Source organism: Rattus norvegicus, chromosome X (genome assembly GCF_036323735.1).
Source record: "Rattus norvegicus strain BN/NHsdMcwi chromosome X, GRCr8, whole genome shotgun sequence".
NCBI lineage: Eukaryota > Metazoa > Chordata > Mammalia > Rodentia > Muridae > Rattus > Rattus norvegicus.
In genome coordinates this window covers 41916128-41932711 of record NC_086039.1, presented here as the reverse complement: position 1 = coordinate 41932711, position 16584 = coordinate 41916128, and positions in this window count along the sequence as shown.

The window sequence follows — 16584 nt, the reverse complement described above, 5'->3', positions numbered from 1 at the left end:
TGTACTCAAAAGGCCTTGGTTTCCAGGGGCATACTTGCCATTCAAAGCCCTCTTTGTGTGAGTGGATATCAATTTTATTCAAAACCAGGGTTAGGAAACTTGCTAAATGTCAGATATGCATCTCTAGACTATTTAGAGAAAAATGAAGATGTTCTCAAATTTCCAAATATGAAATATAAAAAGTAAACATAGCCAGAAAAGAGGAAAATGGGGCTGAGATAAGAAGATGACTTTCCCACAATACCATCTTAAGACAAATCTTGGGTTAAAATGCAGATCATCTGAGAATTTGGCTTGGCTCTTGTTTTATTGCTTTCTGTCCCTACAGACCTTGTAGGGACATTTGTTGCATTGAGAGATTCACCACCCCACCCCACCCACCACAAACAATACAAAGGCAGAGTGAAATCAAAATGGCCTTATCCAAGTTAAGCATGTTTATTTTTAGATGACTAAATCAATAAATTGGCTAAAACTTAAAAATTAACACAAAAGTAATAGTCCTTATAAAAATGGAGCTTTTCTTAAACAGTAATTGAGTCGGCGGGGTTTAAGACACTTTTGTTTGAACAGACCTCATTTGTACTGCTTTAGACGTGTTTATGCTTTTTTTTAAAAATTCTTTAAAGATTTCCCATAAATGGGACATGCAGTCATTTTATAAAAAAGATAAATTGGGCTGTTAACAGGAGCCCAGAATCCTATTCTTCATATCTATTTGTCCTCTCATGCTGTATCACTTCTTGGAAGTATTAATAGTTGCATTTCATTTTCCTATATAAATATTTAAGAACTTTAATTTTGCCCAGTTGACATTGGCAGTGCCTATGCACAGGGATGTTTCATTATCTGCTCCTCAAATCAACATAATCTTGTCAAACTTGTCTCCAATAAGTAGGGCAGGCTGTATTTGGAATATTTTAATAACCAAGCATAGTCACGTTGCTTTCAATCACAGCCTCCTTGCAAATCCCCAACTAAGAGTTGCAGTTACATGGAACAATAACCGTGAGTAGTATGCCAATACATTTTCATTAGTCAATGACACCCAGCTGCAGAGAGAAATTAGGCTGTGTACTTCAAAACCTAGAGTTCCCTTGTGGCTGTACCACAGCATGCCAGATTGGCTTCACCAAACCTCCCTGCCATTGTTCATCAAATGCTCCAGCTGGGTTGAGGTCATCATAAACAGCGAGTCTACAATTTTTCAATTCCATATTAGGCTTGGATTCAAAGTCTATTGTAGTGTTGTGATGTACTGGGAAAACAGACAAGAAGAATGTCATTGGGTAGCTATTGTTTAAAGTACTTCACTCTGTTATTATGGGTTATTTGGGGAAAAATTATTGACCTTTGGAAACAATGATCAGTTTGGCATTGCTTTGGGTTTCTCCTTGGTCTTTTAATTTTTTAACTACACTCTCATACAGAAGTCAGTTTTTAGATGTTCCAGATCAAAGTAACCCAAATGGGAATGCTTGAATGGAAATAAGCATTTCAAATCGAAGCAGCTGCTTTTTCTGGAGTTGCTTTTGTTAATCTACCAGCTTTTCTTTCTATTGTTTTCTTTTTTTTAAAAATCTATTTCTTTGTTTGTTTACATCCCAAATACTGCTCCTTCTCCCAGCAATGGCTAAATAGTCTATGATAGAATTGTAATAGTGTTATCAGCTGTAATGGAAACTCCAGCTTCTGAGGAAGGAGGCTATTCGAGGAACAACACCATACCAGGCTGTAAAGCTAACCACAAGTTACTGCCTAGACTTTCCAGGATTGCCTAGCCTGGTGATGTCAGTCCTTTGTGCCAGGTCTGCAGTTTATATGTTTCCATTTCTTGTCTCTGACCAAATATTAAAACAGCTGGTTTAGAATGTAAAACACACACACACACACACACACACACACACACACACACACAAATATACCTTTCTTCACAATATATCCTAATATAATTGCTCAACATGAATGTAGGTGTGGGTCTTTTTAAGGCTGCCACAGAGGTCTCCCATCTATACTGAGGATTAAAAACAGCTAGAAATATTTGTAGAAATCCTAACTAAAGACAGCCAAATCCTGATCACTTAATTTGTCTACTACTTTTAGACAATGATTTCAGAATTATGAATGCAGTCTCAGCAACTGAAAGGAAGACAAAAGGAGACAGGAGAAAATGAGGGAATAAGAGAGGGAGAGTAAGAGATTGAAAGGGAAGCAGAGACAGGTAGGGAAAGGACTGAGGTATTGAGACTGGCCTATTGTGCGGCATACCTGAACAGGTTGTACATAGCACTGAATTTTCTAACGAAACTTTGCCAAGTTGTATAAAGTGAGCAGTCATTGCAAAGAATTTACAAAGGGAGGAAGAGAGAGTGAATATAGGAAGTGTGCAGAATTTGAAATCATGTAGAATCATGAAAGGAATTAGGAATTAATTACACAACTGCTAGAAAGTGGGCTAAACGGTGGCAGTCTCTGCTTAAACTTAGCCATGGCCCTGAAGGAATGCTAAGCCCACTTGGCAAAATATGTTGAGTTTAAAAAGGAACTTAAAAATCCTGTAAAGTCTCCCAATTATGGAACACTGTGTCATGTACAATTATTTCTGGAAATAAAATACTCTAGCATTAGCCTCAGACTCTAGCCAATATGCACAGGTTCCATGCAACAAAATTTACATGAACAAATCAAAAGCATTCTCTCTGAAAACTAAATCATTCATAGCAATAAAATGTTAAAAAAATAAAAGAAACTCAAAAAAAACAATGTAGTTTAATCAAGTTTATTTTTAAATAAAGGAGTGAGGGGATGAAAGAAACAGAAGCCTTCAACAAACATAGGAATATTTTTCCCCCATAGGAACCTTCTAATGATGTAGCAAACTGTTAGGATATTGAAGACCAGGTCCAGGTTCTACATTGACACCAAAGTAAAACCAGCATTTTCTCTGAAGTTTACCATATTTGTATACTTGAATAGCAACAGTTATAATTTAGATAAAAGCAGTAGCAGGTAAATGGATGATGTTATATAACTTATATGGTGAACATTAAATAGTCAAATGAAGCAGAGCCTAATCATATCTGGCCATTTAGAGTTGAAGCACTTTCAGTGGCTTCCGAGGACTTTAAAATAAAGCAGAGAGAAGAAACATATACTGAAAGACATCAAGCAAACTAACATACGAAGAGAAGTCAAAATGGGGCAGGCCCTTCTGGTTGCTGCCCTCACAGAGAGCTAAAACCAAGCCCCAAGGAGCGACTTCAGGCCCGAGACCAGAGGTAAGACCAACTTTTCTGCTCCAAGTGACCTGCCTGGTGAACTCAGGACACACAAAGGCAAAATTCCTCTGGGACTGGACACTTCTGGTTTTGAGCTGGTGCCCAAACTTCGCTGATCCTGGCCCAGAGCTCCCTTCTAGCAAACACCATGGGAGAGAGAGCTCATCACTTAGACGTGTGGGGATACCTGAGACTGCAGGGAAGGAGAGACCTCCAGTACTGCCCACCTTTGCCCACATCCCTGGCCCAAGAGGAGACTGTATGGGGCCTCTGGGAACAGGAAGATAGGAGCACACAAGCTGCAGGAGCCCTGCGGTCTAGACTTTGCCCAGATCTGAAGGGACACGGTCAAACAGCTCCCTGCACCCAAATCCCATGGGAGGGAGAGCTAGACCTTCATAGGGGCTGACACACCTGGGAAACCAGAGGAGACTAAACTCTGCCCACATTTCTGACTCTAGAGGAAAAGACCTAGTGCCATCTGGGCCCCCCTGTTCACAGGGACCCCAGAGAAGGAGGGGAAGGCCCTTCTGGTTACTGCCCTCATGGAGAGCTGGAACCAAGCCCTGAGGAGCGACTTCATGACTGAGACCAGAAGTAAGACCAACTTTTCTGCTCCAAGTGACCTGCCTGGTACACTCAGGACACACGCCAACAGAAACAGCTGAACACCAGTAGACAGGAACGACTACATGCCTGAAAGCAGAACACTCTGTTCTCATAACTGGCTGAAAGAAAACAGGAAAACAGGTCTACAGCACTCCTGACACACAGGCCTATAGGACAGTCTATCCACTGTCAGAAATAGCAGAACAAGGTAATACGAGAGACAACCTAATGGTGAGAGGAAGCACAGGAACCCAAGCAACAGAATCCAGGACATGAAATCATTGGACCCCAATTCTTCCACCGAAGGAAACACTGAATATCCAAACACACCAGAAAAGCAAGATCTAGATTCTTTTCTCCATCTTTATTAAATTGGGTATTTCTTATTTACATTTCAATTGTTATGCCATTTCCCGGGTTCCAGGCCAATATCCCTCTAACCCCTTACCCTCCCCTTTCATATGGGTGTTCCCCTCCCAATCCTCCCCCACCATTACTGCCATCCTGGCAACCGTCCCATTCACTGGGGGTTCAGTCTTAGCAGGACCAAGGGCTTCCCATTCCACTGGTGATCATACTAGGCTGTTCATTGCTACCTATGCGGTTGGAGCTGAGGGTCAGTCCATGTATAGTCTTTGGGTAGCAGCTTAGTCCCTGGAAGCTCTGGTTGGTTGGCATTGTTGTTCATATGGGGTATCAACCCTTTAAAGCTCTTTCAGTCCTTTCTCTGATTCTTTCAACAGGGGTCCTATTCTCAGTTCAGTGGTTTGCTGCTGGATTTCGCCTATGTATTTGTCATATTCTGGTTGTGTCTCTCAGGAGAGATATATATCTGGTTCCTGTCAGTCTGTGCTTCTTTGATTCATCCATCTTATCTAGTTTGGTGGCTGTATATGTATGGGCCACATGTGGGGCAGGCTCTGAATGGACGTTCCTTCAGCCTCTGTTCTAATCTTTGCCTCCATATTACCTCACAAGGGTATTCTTGTTCCCCTTTCAAAGAAGGAGTGAAGCATTCGCATTTTGGTCAACCTTCTTGAGTTTCATGTGTTCTGTGAATTTAGGGTAATTCGAACATTTGGGCTAATATCCACTTAATAATGAGGGCATACAATGTGTGTTTTACTGTGATTGGGTTACCTCACTCAGGATGATATTTTCCAGTTCCATCCATTTCCCTATAAATTTCATAAAGTCATTGTTTTTGATAGCAGAGTAGTAGTCCATTCTGTAGATGTACCACATTTTCTGTATCCATTACTCTGTTGAAGGTCAACTGGTTTCTTTACAGATTTTGGCTATTATAAATGAGGCTGCTATGAACATAAAATGTGTCTATTATATGTAGGGGCATCTTTTGGGTATATGCCCAAGAGAGGCATAGAAGGGTCCTCAGGTAGTTCAATGTCAAATTTTCTGAGGAACCTCCAGACTGATTTCCAGAATGGTTGTACCAGTCTGCAATTCCACGAACAATGGATGAGTGTTCCTCTTTCTCCACATCCTCGTCAGCATCTGCTGTCGCTGGAGTTTTTGACCTTAGCCACTCTGACTGGTGTGAAGTAGAATCTCAGGGTTGTTTTGATTTGCATTTCCCTTATGACTAAAGATGTTGAATATTTCTTTAGGTGTTTCTCAGCCATTTGACATTCCTCAGCTGTGAATTCTTTGTTTAGCTCTAAAACCCATTTTTTAATAGGGTTACATGTCTCCCTGCAGTCTAATTTCATGACTTCTTTGTATATTTTAGATATGAGCCCTCTACCAGTTGTAGGATTGGCAAAGACCTTTTCCCAATCTGTTGGTTGCCGTTTTATCCTAACAAGAATGTCCTTTGCCATACAGAAGTTTTGCAGTTTTATCAGATCCCATTTGTCGCATCTTGATCTTAGAGCATAAGCCATTGGTATTTTATTCAGGAAATTTTCTCCAGTGCCCATGTGTTTGAGATTCTTCCCCAGTATTTCTTCTATTAGTTTGAGTATATCTGGTTTGAGGTGGAGGTCCTTGGTCCATTTGGACTTAAACTTTGTACAGGGTGATAAGAATGGATCGATCTGCATTCTTCTACATGCTGACCTCCAGTTGAACCAGCAACATTTGTTGAAAATGCTTTTTTTCCATTGGATGGTTTTGGATCCTTTGTCAAAAATCAAGTGACAGTAGTTGTGTGGGTTCATTTCTGGGTCTTCAATTCTATTCCACTGGTCTATCTGCCTGTCTCTGTACAAATACCATACAGGTTTATCACTATTGCTCTATAATACTGCTTGAGTCCAGGGATACTGGTTTCCCATGGAAGTCTGTTTATTGTTGAGGATATTTTTAGCTATTCTGGGATTTTTTATTCCAGATGAATTTGCAAATTGTTCTGTCTAATTCTTTGAAGAATTGTACTAGAATTTTGATGGGGATTGCATTGAATCTGTAGATAACTTTTGGTAAAATGGCAATTTTTACTATATTAATCCTGTCAATCCATGAGCATGGGAGATCTTTCCATCTTCTGAGATATTCTTCGATTTCCTTCTTCAGATGCTTGAAGTTCTTATCATACAGATCTTTCACTTGCTTGGTTAAAGTCACACCGAGGTATTTTATATTATTTGGGAATATTATGAAAGGTGTCGTTTCCCTAATTTCTTTCTCAGCTTGATTCTCTTTTGTATAGAGCAAGGCTACTGATTTATTTGAGTTAATTTTATGCCCAGCCACTTTGCTGAAGGTGTTTATCAGGATTAGTAGTTCTCTGGTAGATCTTTGGGGATCACTTAAATATATTATCCTATCACCTGCAAATAGTGATATTTTGAATTCTTCCTTTCCAAACTCCTTTCCATTTGATCTCTTTCTGTTGTCTGATTGCTTTGGCTAGGACTTCGAGAACTATATTGAATAAGTAAGGAGAGAGTGTGCAGCCTTGTCTAGTCCCTGATTTTAGTAGGATTGCTTCAAGTTTCTCTCCATTTAGTTTAATGTTAGCTACTGTTTTTTTGTATACGGCTTTTACTATGTTTAGGTATGGGCCTTGAAATCCTGTTCTATCCAGGACTTTTATCATGAAGGGGTGTTGAATTTTGTCAAATGCTTTCTCAGCATCTAATAAAATGATCATGTGGTATTTCTCTTTCAGTTTGTTTATATAGTGGATTACCTTGATTGTTTTCCATATATTAAACCATCCCTGCATACCTGGAATGAAGCCTACTTGATCATGATGGATGATTGTTTTGATGTGCCCTTGGATTCGGTTTGCAAGAATTTTATTGAGTATTTTTGCATCAATATTCATAAGGGAAATTGGTCTGAAGTTTTCTTTCCTTGTTGGGTCTTTGTGTGGTTTAGGTAAAAGAGTAATTGAGGCCTGCGCTTCAGAAAATGCCCAGACCTGAAGGGACTGGATCAACAGTTCTCTGCACCCAAATCCTGTGAGAGGGAGAGCTAAACCTTCAGAGGGGCAGACACGCCTGGGAAGCCAGAAGAGACTACACTCTGCCCACATTTCTGACTCCAGAGGAAAACACCTCAAGCCATCTGGAATGCCAGTGCACTGAGGTTCCCGGGAAAGTTGGTGCAGGCCCTCCTGGTTGCCACCCTTACGGAGAGTTCAAAAGCAACCCCCCACGAGCAAACTTGAGCCACAGGACCACAGGTAAGACCAACTTTTCTGCTCTAAGCCACCTGCCAGGTCAACTCAGGACACAGGCCCACAGGAACAGCTGAAGACCAGTAGACAAGAAAGATTACATACCAGAAAGCAGAACACTCTTTTCCCATAACTGGCTGAAAGAAAACAGGAAAACAGGTCTACAGCATTCCTGACACACAGGCCTATAGGACGGTCCAGCCACTGTCAGAAATAGCAGAACAGAATAATACCAGAGACATACCAGAAATTAAACAAAGACATAGACAGACAAAGAGAAGTCATGAACCAAAAGGACTTAACAAATATTTCTAGAACATTCTGTCCTAAAGCAAAAGGATATACATTCTTCGCACCACCTCACGTTACTTTCTCCAAAACTGACCATATAATTTGTCATAAAACAGGCCTCAACAGATACAGAAAGATAGAAATAACCCCATGTGTCCTATCAGACCACCACGGAATAAAGCTGGTCTTCAATAACAATAAGAGAAGAACGCAAACATATACATGTAAGTAGAACAATGTTCTACTCAATCATAACCTAGTCAAGGAAGAAATAAAGAAAGAAATTAAAGAATTCTTAGAATTTAATGAAAATAAAGGTACAACATTCCCAAACTTATGGGACACAATGAAAGCTGTGCGAAGAGGAAAACTCATAGCGCTGAGTGCCTGCAGAAAGAAACAGGAGAGAGCATATGTCAACAGCTTGACAGCACACTTAAAGCTCTAGAACAAAAAGAAGCAAATACACCCAGGAGGAGTAGAAGGCAGGAAATAATGAAAATCAGATCTGAAATCAACCAAGTAAAACTAAAAGGACCATACAAAGAATCAACAGAACCAAAAGTTGGTTCTTTGAGAAAATCAACAAGATAGATAAACCCTTAGCCAGACTAATGAGAGGACACAGAGAGTGTGTACAAATTAACAAAATCAGAAATGAAAAGGGATACATAACTACAGAATCAGAGGAAATTCAAAAAATCATCAGATCCAAGTACAAAAGCCTATATTCAATAAACCTTGACAGTCTGGAGGAAATGGAAAATTTCCTAGACAGACACCAGGTACTGAAGTTAAATCAGGAACAGATAAACCAGTTAAACAACCCCATAACTCCTAAGGAAATAGAAGCAGTCATTAAAGGTCTCCCAACCCAAAAGAGTGAGGTCTGGATGGGTTTAGTGTTAGGGGTCTCTGGGTGTTCTTTCCTTATTGTTATTGAAGACCACCTCTAGTGCGTGGTGGTCTGATAGGACACATGGGATTATTTCTATCTTTCTGTATATGTGGAGGTCTGTTTTATCACCGATTATATGGTCAATTTTGGAGAAAGTACCATAAGGTGTTGAGAAGAAGATATATCCTTTTCTTATAGTGTAGAATGTTCTATAAATATCTGTTAAATGAATTTTGTTCATGACTTCCTTTAGTCTGTCTATGTCTCTGTTTAATTTCTGTCTCCATTATCTGTCCATTGATGAGAATGGAGTGTTGAAATCTCCTACTATTATTGTGTGAGGAGCAATGTGTGCTTTGAGCTTTAGTAAGGTGTCTTTTATGTATGTAGGTGCCCTTGTATTTGGGGCATAGATATTTAGGATTGAGAGTTCATCTTGGTGGATTTTTCCTTTGGTTGATATGAAGTGTCCTTCCTTATCTTTTCTGATGACTTTTGATTGAAAATTGATTTTATTCGATATTAGAATGGCTACTCCAGCTTGCGTCTTCAGACCATTGATATTGTGTAAATCTGGTTTTGTCCATCTATGTTAATTTAGAGTTTTGCAGGATACAGTAACCTGGACTGCATTTGTGTTCTCTTAGGGTCTGTATGACATCTTTCCAGGATCTTCTGGCTTTCACAGTCTCTGGTGAGAAGTCTGGTGTAATTCTGATAGGTCTGAGTTTATATGTTTTTCCCTAACTGTTTTTAATATTTTTTGTTTTGTGCATTTGGTGTTTTGACTATTATGTGACAGGAGGAGTTTCTTTTCTGGTCCAATCTATTTGGAGTTCTGTAGGCTTGCTGTATGTTTATGGGCAACACTTTCTTTGGGTTAGAGAAGTTTTCTTCTATGATTTTGTTGAAGATATTTACTGGTACTTTGAGTTGCGAGTCTTCACTCTCTTCTATACCTATTATCCTTCTCATTGTGTTCTGGAATTCCTGTATGTTGTGGAAAATCAGCTTTTTCTGTTTTACATTATCTTTGATTTCTATGGAATCTTCTGTTCCTGAGATTCTGTCTTCTATCTGTTGTAGTCTGTTGGTGATCCTTGTATCTATGGCTCCTTGTCTTTTCCTTTGGTTTTCTATATGCAGTGTTGTCTCCCTTTGTGCTTTCTTTGTAGCTTCTATTTCCACTTTCAATTCCTTCACATGTTTGACTGTGTTTTCCTATAATTCTTTCAGGGACTTTTGTGGTTCCTCTCTAAGGGCTTCCACTTGTTTACTTGTGTTTTCCTGCATTTCTCTAAGGCAGTTCTTTATGTCTTTCTTAAAGTCCTCCATCATCATGATCAAATGCGATTTTAAATTTAGATCTTGTTTTTCTGGTTTGTTTGGATATTCATAGAGTTAGACAGAACAATTTGCAAATTAATCTGGAATAATAAAAAACCCAGGATAGCCAAAACTATTCTCAACAATAAAAGGATTTCTGGGGGAAATCACTATCCCTGAATTCAAGCATTATTATAGAGCAATTGTGATAAAAAAAAAAAAGAACTGTATGGTATTGGTACAGAGACAGGCAGACAGAACAGTGGAATAGAATTGAGGACCCAGAAATGAACCCACACACCTATGTTCACTTGAATTTTGACAAAGGTGCTAAAACCATCCAATGGAAAAAAATAGCATTTTCAACAAATGACGCTGGTTCAACTGGAGGTCAGCATGTAGAACAATGCAGATAGACCCATTCTTATCACCCTGTACAAAGCTTAAGACCAAATGGATCAAGGACCTCCATATCAAACCAGATACACTCAAACTAATCAAACAAATAATGGGGAAGAATCTTGAACACATGGTCACTGGAAAAAATTTCCTGAACAAAACACGAATGGCTTATGCTCTAAGATCAAGAATCAACAAATGGGATCTCATAAAACTGCAAAGCTTCTGTAAGGCAAAGGACACTGTTGTTAGGCAAAATAACAACCAACAGTTTGGGAAAAGATGTTTACCAATCCTACAACTGATAGATGGTTTATATCCAAAATATACAAAGAACTCAAGAAGTTAGACCGCAGGGAGACAAATAACCCTATTAAAAAATGGGGTTCAGAGCTAAACAAAGAATTCACAGCTGAGGAATGCCGAATGGCTGAGAAACACCTAAAGAAATGTTCATCATCTTTAGGCATAAGGAAATGCAAATTAAAACAACCCTGAGATTCTACCTCACACCAGTCAGAATGGCTAAGATCAAAAACTCCAGTGACAGCAGATGCTGAGGAGGATGTGGAGAAAGAGGAACACTCCTCCATTGTTGGTGGGATTGCAGACTGGTACAACCATTCTGGAAATCAGTCTGGAGGTTCCTCAGAAAATTGGACATTGCACTGCCTGAGGATCCAGCTATACCTCTCTTGGGCATATACCCAAAAGATGCTCCGACAAATACCAAAGACACATGTTCCACTATTTTCATAGCAGCCTTATTTATAATAGCCAGAAGCTGGAAAGAACCCAGATGCCCTTCAACAGAGGAATGGATACAGAAAATGTGGTACATCTACAGAATGGACTACTACTCTGCTATCAAAAACAATGACTTTATGAAATTCATAGGCAAATGGATAGACCTGGAAAATATCTTCCTGAGGGAGATAGCCCAATCACAGAAAAACACATATGTTGTGCAGTCATTGATAAGTGGATGTTGGCCTGGAAACCGGGAAGGGGAATAATAATCGAAATGTAAATAAGAAATACTCAAGTTAATAAAGATAAAAAATATGAAAATCCATTGATGTAATCCACTACATGAACAAACTGAAAGATAAAAACCACATGATTGTTTCATTAGATGCTGAGAATGCATTTAACAACATTCAACACCCCTTCATGATAAAAGTCCTGGAAAGAACAGGATTTCAAGGCCCATACCTAAACATAGTAATAGCCATATACAGCAAACCAATAGCTAACATTAAACTAAATGGAGAGAAACTTGAAGCAATCCCACTAAAATCAGGGACTAGACAAGGCTGCACACTCTCTCCCTACTTATTCAGTATAGTTCTTGAAGTCCTGGTGAGAGGAATCAGACAACAAAAGGAGGTCAAAGGGATACAAATTGGAAAGGAAGAAGTCAAAATAACACTATTTGCAGATTATACGATAGTGTACTTAAGTGATCCCAAAAGTTCTACCAGAGAACTACTAATCCTGATAAACACCTTCAGCAAAGTGGCTGGGTATAAAATTAACTCAAATAAATCAGTAGCCTTCCTTTACACAAAAGAGGAACAAGCCAAGAAAGAAATTAGGGAGACGACACCCTTCATAACCGTCCCAAATAATATAAAATACCTCGGTGTGTCTTCATCCAAGCAAAGAAAGATCTGTATGTCAAGAACTTCAAGTCTCTGAAGAAATGAATTGAAGATCTCTGAAGATGGAAAGACATCCCACGCTCATGGATTGGCAGGACTAATATAGGGAAAATAGCTATTTTAACAAAAGCAATCTACAGGTCCAATGCAATCCCCATCAAAACTCAAATTCAATTCTTCATAGAGTTAAGAAAAAAAATTGCAATTTCATTTGCCCTAACAAAAAAAAAAAAAAAAAAAAACAAGATAGCTAAAACTATTCTCAACAATAAGAACTTCTGGAGGAATCACCATCCCTGACCTCAAGCAGAATTGCAGAGCAATAGTGATAAAAAAATAAAAAATAAAAAAATAAAAAATAATGCTCTTGGGACAAAATTCGGGGGCAAAGTTTTGAACAGAGTCTGAAGGAACGCCCATTCAGAGCCTGCCCCACATGTGGCCCATACATATACAGCCACGAAACTAGATACGATGGATGAAGCAAAGAAGTGCAGACTGACAGAAACTGGACGTAGAGCTCTCCTGAGAGACACAGCCAGAATATGGCAAATACATAGGCGAATGCCAGCAGCAGACCACTGAACTGAGAAGAGGACCCCCGTTGAAGGAATCAGAGAAAGAACTGGAAGAGCTTGAAGGGGCTCGAGACCCCATATGTACAACAATGCCAAGCAACCAGAGCTTCCAGGGACTAAGCCACTACCCAAAGACTATACATGGACTGACCCTGGACTCTGACCTCATAGGTAGCAATGAACAGCCTAGTAAGAGCACCAGTGGAAGGGAAGCCCTTGGTCCTGCCAAGACTGAACCCCCAGTGAATGGTATTGTTGAGGTCAGTGCAGTAATGGGAGGAGCATGGGGAAGGGAACACCCATACAGAAGGGAAGGGGGAGGGGTTAGGGGGATGTTTGCCTGGAAACAAGGAAAGGTAATAACAATTGAAATGTAAATAAGAAATACCTAATTTAATGAAGATGGGAAAAATATGTCAAAATGGGAGGATATTATGATGGTGGCTATAGTTATTACTCTCTTAGTGTTAGAGACATTCAACCCCCCAAACATACATTGTTCAAATCAACTGTATATTTCATCAAATCATACAAATCTATCAATATTTATACTTTCTTAAAATATAAAATTCACACACATAGATGGTTATTATTCCATTTTCTTTCAGAATATTACACTGTTTACCTTCTCTTTGAAGTTCTCCTTTCATAGTTACCATGACACACTGCCTTTTTTAAAATCCCCCTTCCCATCCATTGTATTGTGTTCTAGTTCCATTGCTGGCCATTCCATCTCGACCAGACCTCTGAATGTTAATTTACTAAGGTCTTGGCTCCTAAGTATTTACACAATACTTATTTTGAATCATCTTGTTGTAGATAATGCACAAATTTGTACCTCCAACCCATATCTCTTTTCTAACTACAAGTTTCAGGAATTTAATAGGTAACTTGCTATTTCTTCTTAGCTATATTATCCCACTCAGAACAAATGTATCACATGACTGAAGGCCTTGGTCAGTTTTCAAATCTACCCTCTCTCTCTTTACCATTTTAACAAGTGCCACATGGAACCATGAAACTCTTTAAGTTAATTTAGTAAAAAAAAAAAAAACTATGAGTCATCCTCAATATCTCTTCATCCTGTGACATTCTTGGTAACTCTAGAGAGTAGATACTTCTGAAACCTGCTTGCTTCTAATTACTAATGCTTCAATCATAGACTAAAACCCTTGAGTCTAGAATACTACAGGAAATTTCAGTGATATATCATTGCATGCTTCAGATTTTTTTCAATATACTAATAGCTTTATTCTCAAAATATTCATGATTTACTATATTTTAGGTAATATAGTATATAGCAGAAACTAAATATTGGATATAAATCTTGAATGAAGCTCAAATAAATCAATACTTGTTCAATAATTTATGTATGTATTTATGTGAGAGATGTGGTGTGTATGTGTTGACCTGTGTCCAAGAACATGTATCTGTACACTCAGAAACTGGAGTATGTGTCCTACCCTATCACATTCTACATTCCTACTCTATCACATTCTACATTTTTCCTTTAAGAGCCGGATGTAGATCTCTCCTGAGAGACACAGCCAGAATACAGCAAATACAGAGGCGAATGCAAGCAGCAAACTACTGAACTGAGAATAGGTCCCCCGTTGAAGGAATCAGAGAAAGAACTGGAAGAGCTTGAAGGGGCTCGAGACCCCATATGAACAACAATGCCAAGCAACCAGAGCTTCCAGGGACTAAGCCACTACCCAAAGACTATACATGGACTGACCCTGGACTCTGACCTCATAGGTAGCAATGAATAGCCTAGTAAGGGCACCAGTGGAAGGGGAAGCCCTGGGTCCTGCTAAGACTGAACCCCCAGTGAACTAAACTGTTGGGGGGAGGATGGCAATGGGGGGAGGGTGGGGAAGGGAACACCCATAAGGAAGGGGAGGGGGGAGGGGGAGAGGGATGTTTGCCCGGAAACCGGGAAAGGGAATAACACTCGAAATGTATATGAGAAATACTCAAGTTAATAAAAAAAAAGAATTTAGTATAAAAATAATAATAATTTGATCTTGTCAATGTAAAAAAAAGAATAAATGATCTTTAATGTAATATCAGTACATGACAGTCGAGTAAGTTCACCCTTACTTTGTCAATGGACAAAAGTGCCTAACAAACTCCTACCAACTTAAGACATTACCTCAAGGCACTTGATGTCATTTGCAAGGTGTAATGATAAAATAAACTTCCCAGGCAGATAAATTTTTGTGAAGATAAACCTAAAAGCAGGTCAGACATTGGCTTGTTGGACGAATCAGAGGAAAGTCAACATGACTAGAGTGCAGATATTGAGCTGATTAATACAAAAGAAGTAACCATGTGCAATTCCATCTTTGATTTTTGATAATGACAAGGAGTTTATATCCATTACAATGTGGGTCAAGAGGTCTTGGTAGAGTTAAGGAAGCCTGGAGGATTGGCTCAGTTGCTAACACTTTTTGGTGAGTAAATCTAGGAATTTGCGTTTGAATTTCAAGCACCCAGGTACAAGTTATGCATGGGTATGTGTATCTGTAACTTCAGCATTGGCTCAAAGTTGAGAGCAGAGACAGACAAGGTCTAGGACTTTCTTCCAGCTGGCCTAACCAAAATAGAGGGCATCAAGTACAGTGAGAGACCCTTTCTTTTTCTTTTTTTTTATTTTATTTATTTATTTTTTTATTAACGAGTATTTCTTATTTACATTTTGAGAGTTATTCCCTTTCCCGATTTACGGGCCAACATCCCCCTAACCCCTCCCTCTCCCCTTTTTATGGGTGTTCCCCTCCCCATCCTCCCTCCATTGCCGCCCTCCCCCCAACAATCACGTTCACTGGGGCTTCAGTCTTAGCAGGACCCAGGGCTTCCCTTCCACTGGTGCTCTTACTAGGATATTCATTGCTACCTATGAGGTCAGAGTCCAAGGTCAATCCATGTATAGTCTTTAGGTAGTGGCTTAGTCCCTGGAAGCTCTGGTTGCTTGGCATTGTTGTACATATGGGGTCTCGAGCCCCTTCAAGCTCTTCCAGTTCTTTCTCTGATTCCTTCAACGGGGATCCTATTCTCAGTTCAGTGGTTTGCTGCTGGCATTTGCCTCTGTATTTGCTGTATTCTGGCTGTGTCTCTCAGGAGAGATCTACATCCAGCTCCTGTCGGTCTGCACTTCTTTGCTTCATCCATCTTGTCTAATTGGGTGGCTGTATATGTATGGGCCACATGTGGGGCAGGCTCTGAAGGTGTTCATTCAGTCTCTATTTTAATCTTTGCCTCTCTCTTCCCTGCCAAGGGTATTCTTGTTCCCCTTTTAAAGAAGGAGTGAAGCATTCACATTTTGATCATCCGTCTTGAGTTTCATTTGTTCTAGGCATCTAGGGTAATTCAAGCATTTGGGGTAATAGCCACTTATCAATGAGTGCATACCATGTGTGTCTTTCTGTGATTGGATTAGCTCACTCAGGATGATAATTTCCAGTTCCAACCATTTGCCTACGAAATTCATAAAGCCGTTGTTTTTGATAGCTGAGTAATATTCCATTGTGTAGATGTACCACATTTTCTGTATCCATTCCTCTGTTGAAGGGCATCTGGGTTCTTTACAGCATCTGGCTATTATAAATAAGGCTGCGATGAACATAGTTGAGCATCTTTTTTATATGTTGGAGCATCTTTTGGGTATACAGATCCCATTTGTCGATTCTTGATCTTAGAGCATAAGCCACTGGTGTTTTGTTCAGGAAATTTTTTCCAGTGCCCATGTGCTCCAGATGCTTCCCTAGTTTTTCTTCTATTAGTTTGAGTGTGTCTGGTTTGATGTGGAGGTCCTTGATCCACTTGGACTTAAGCTTTGTACAGGGTGATAAGCATGGATCGATCTGCATTCTTCTACATGTTGACCTCCAGT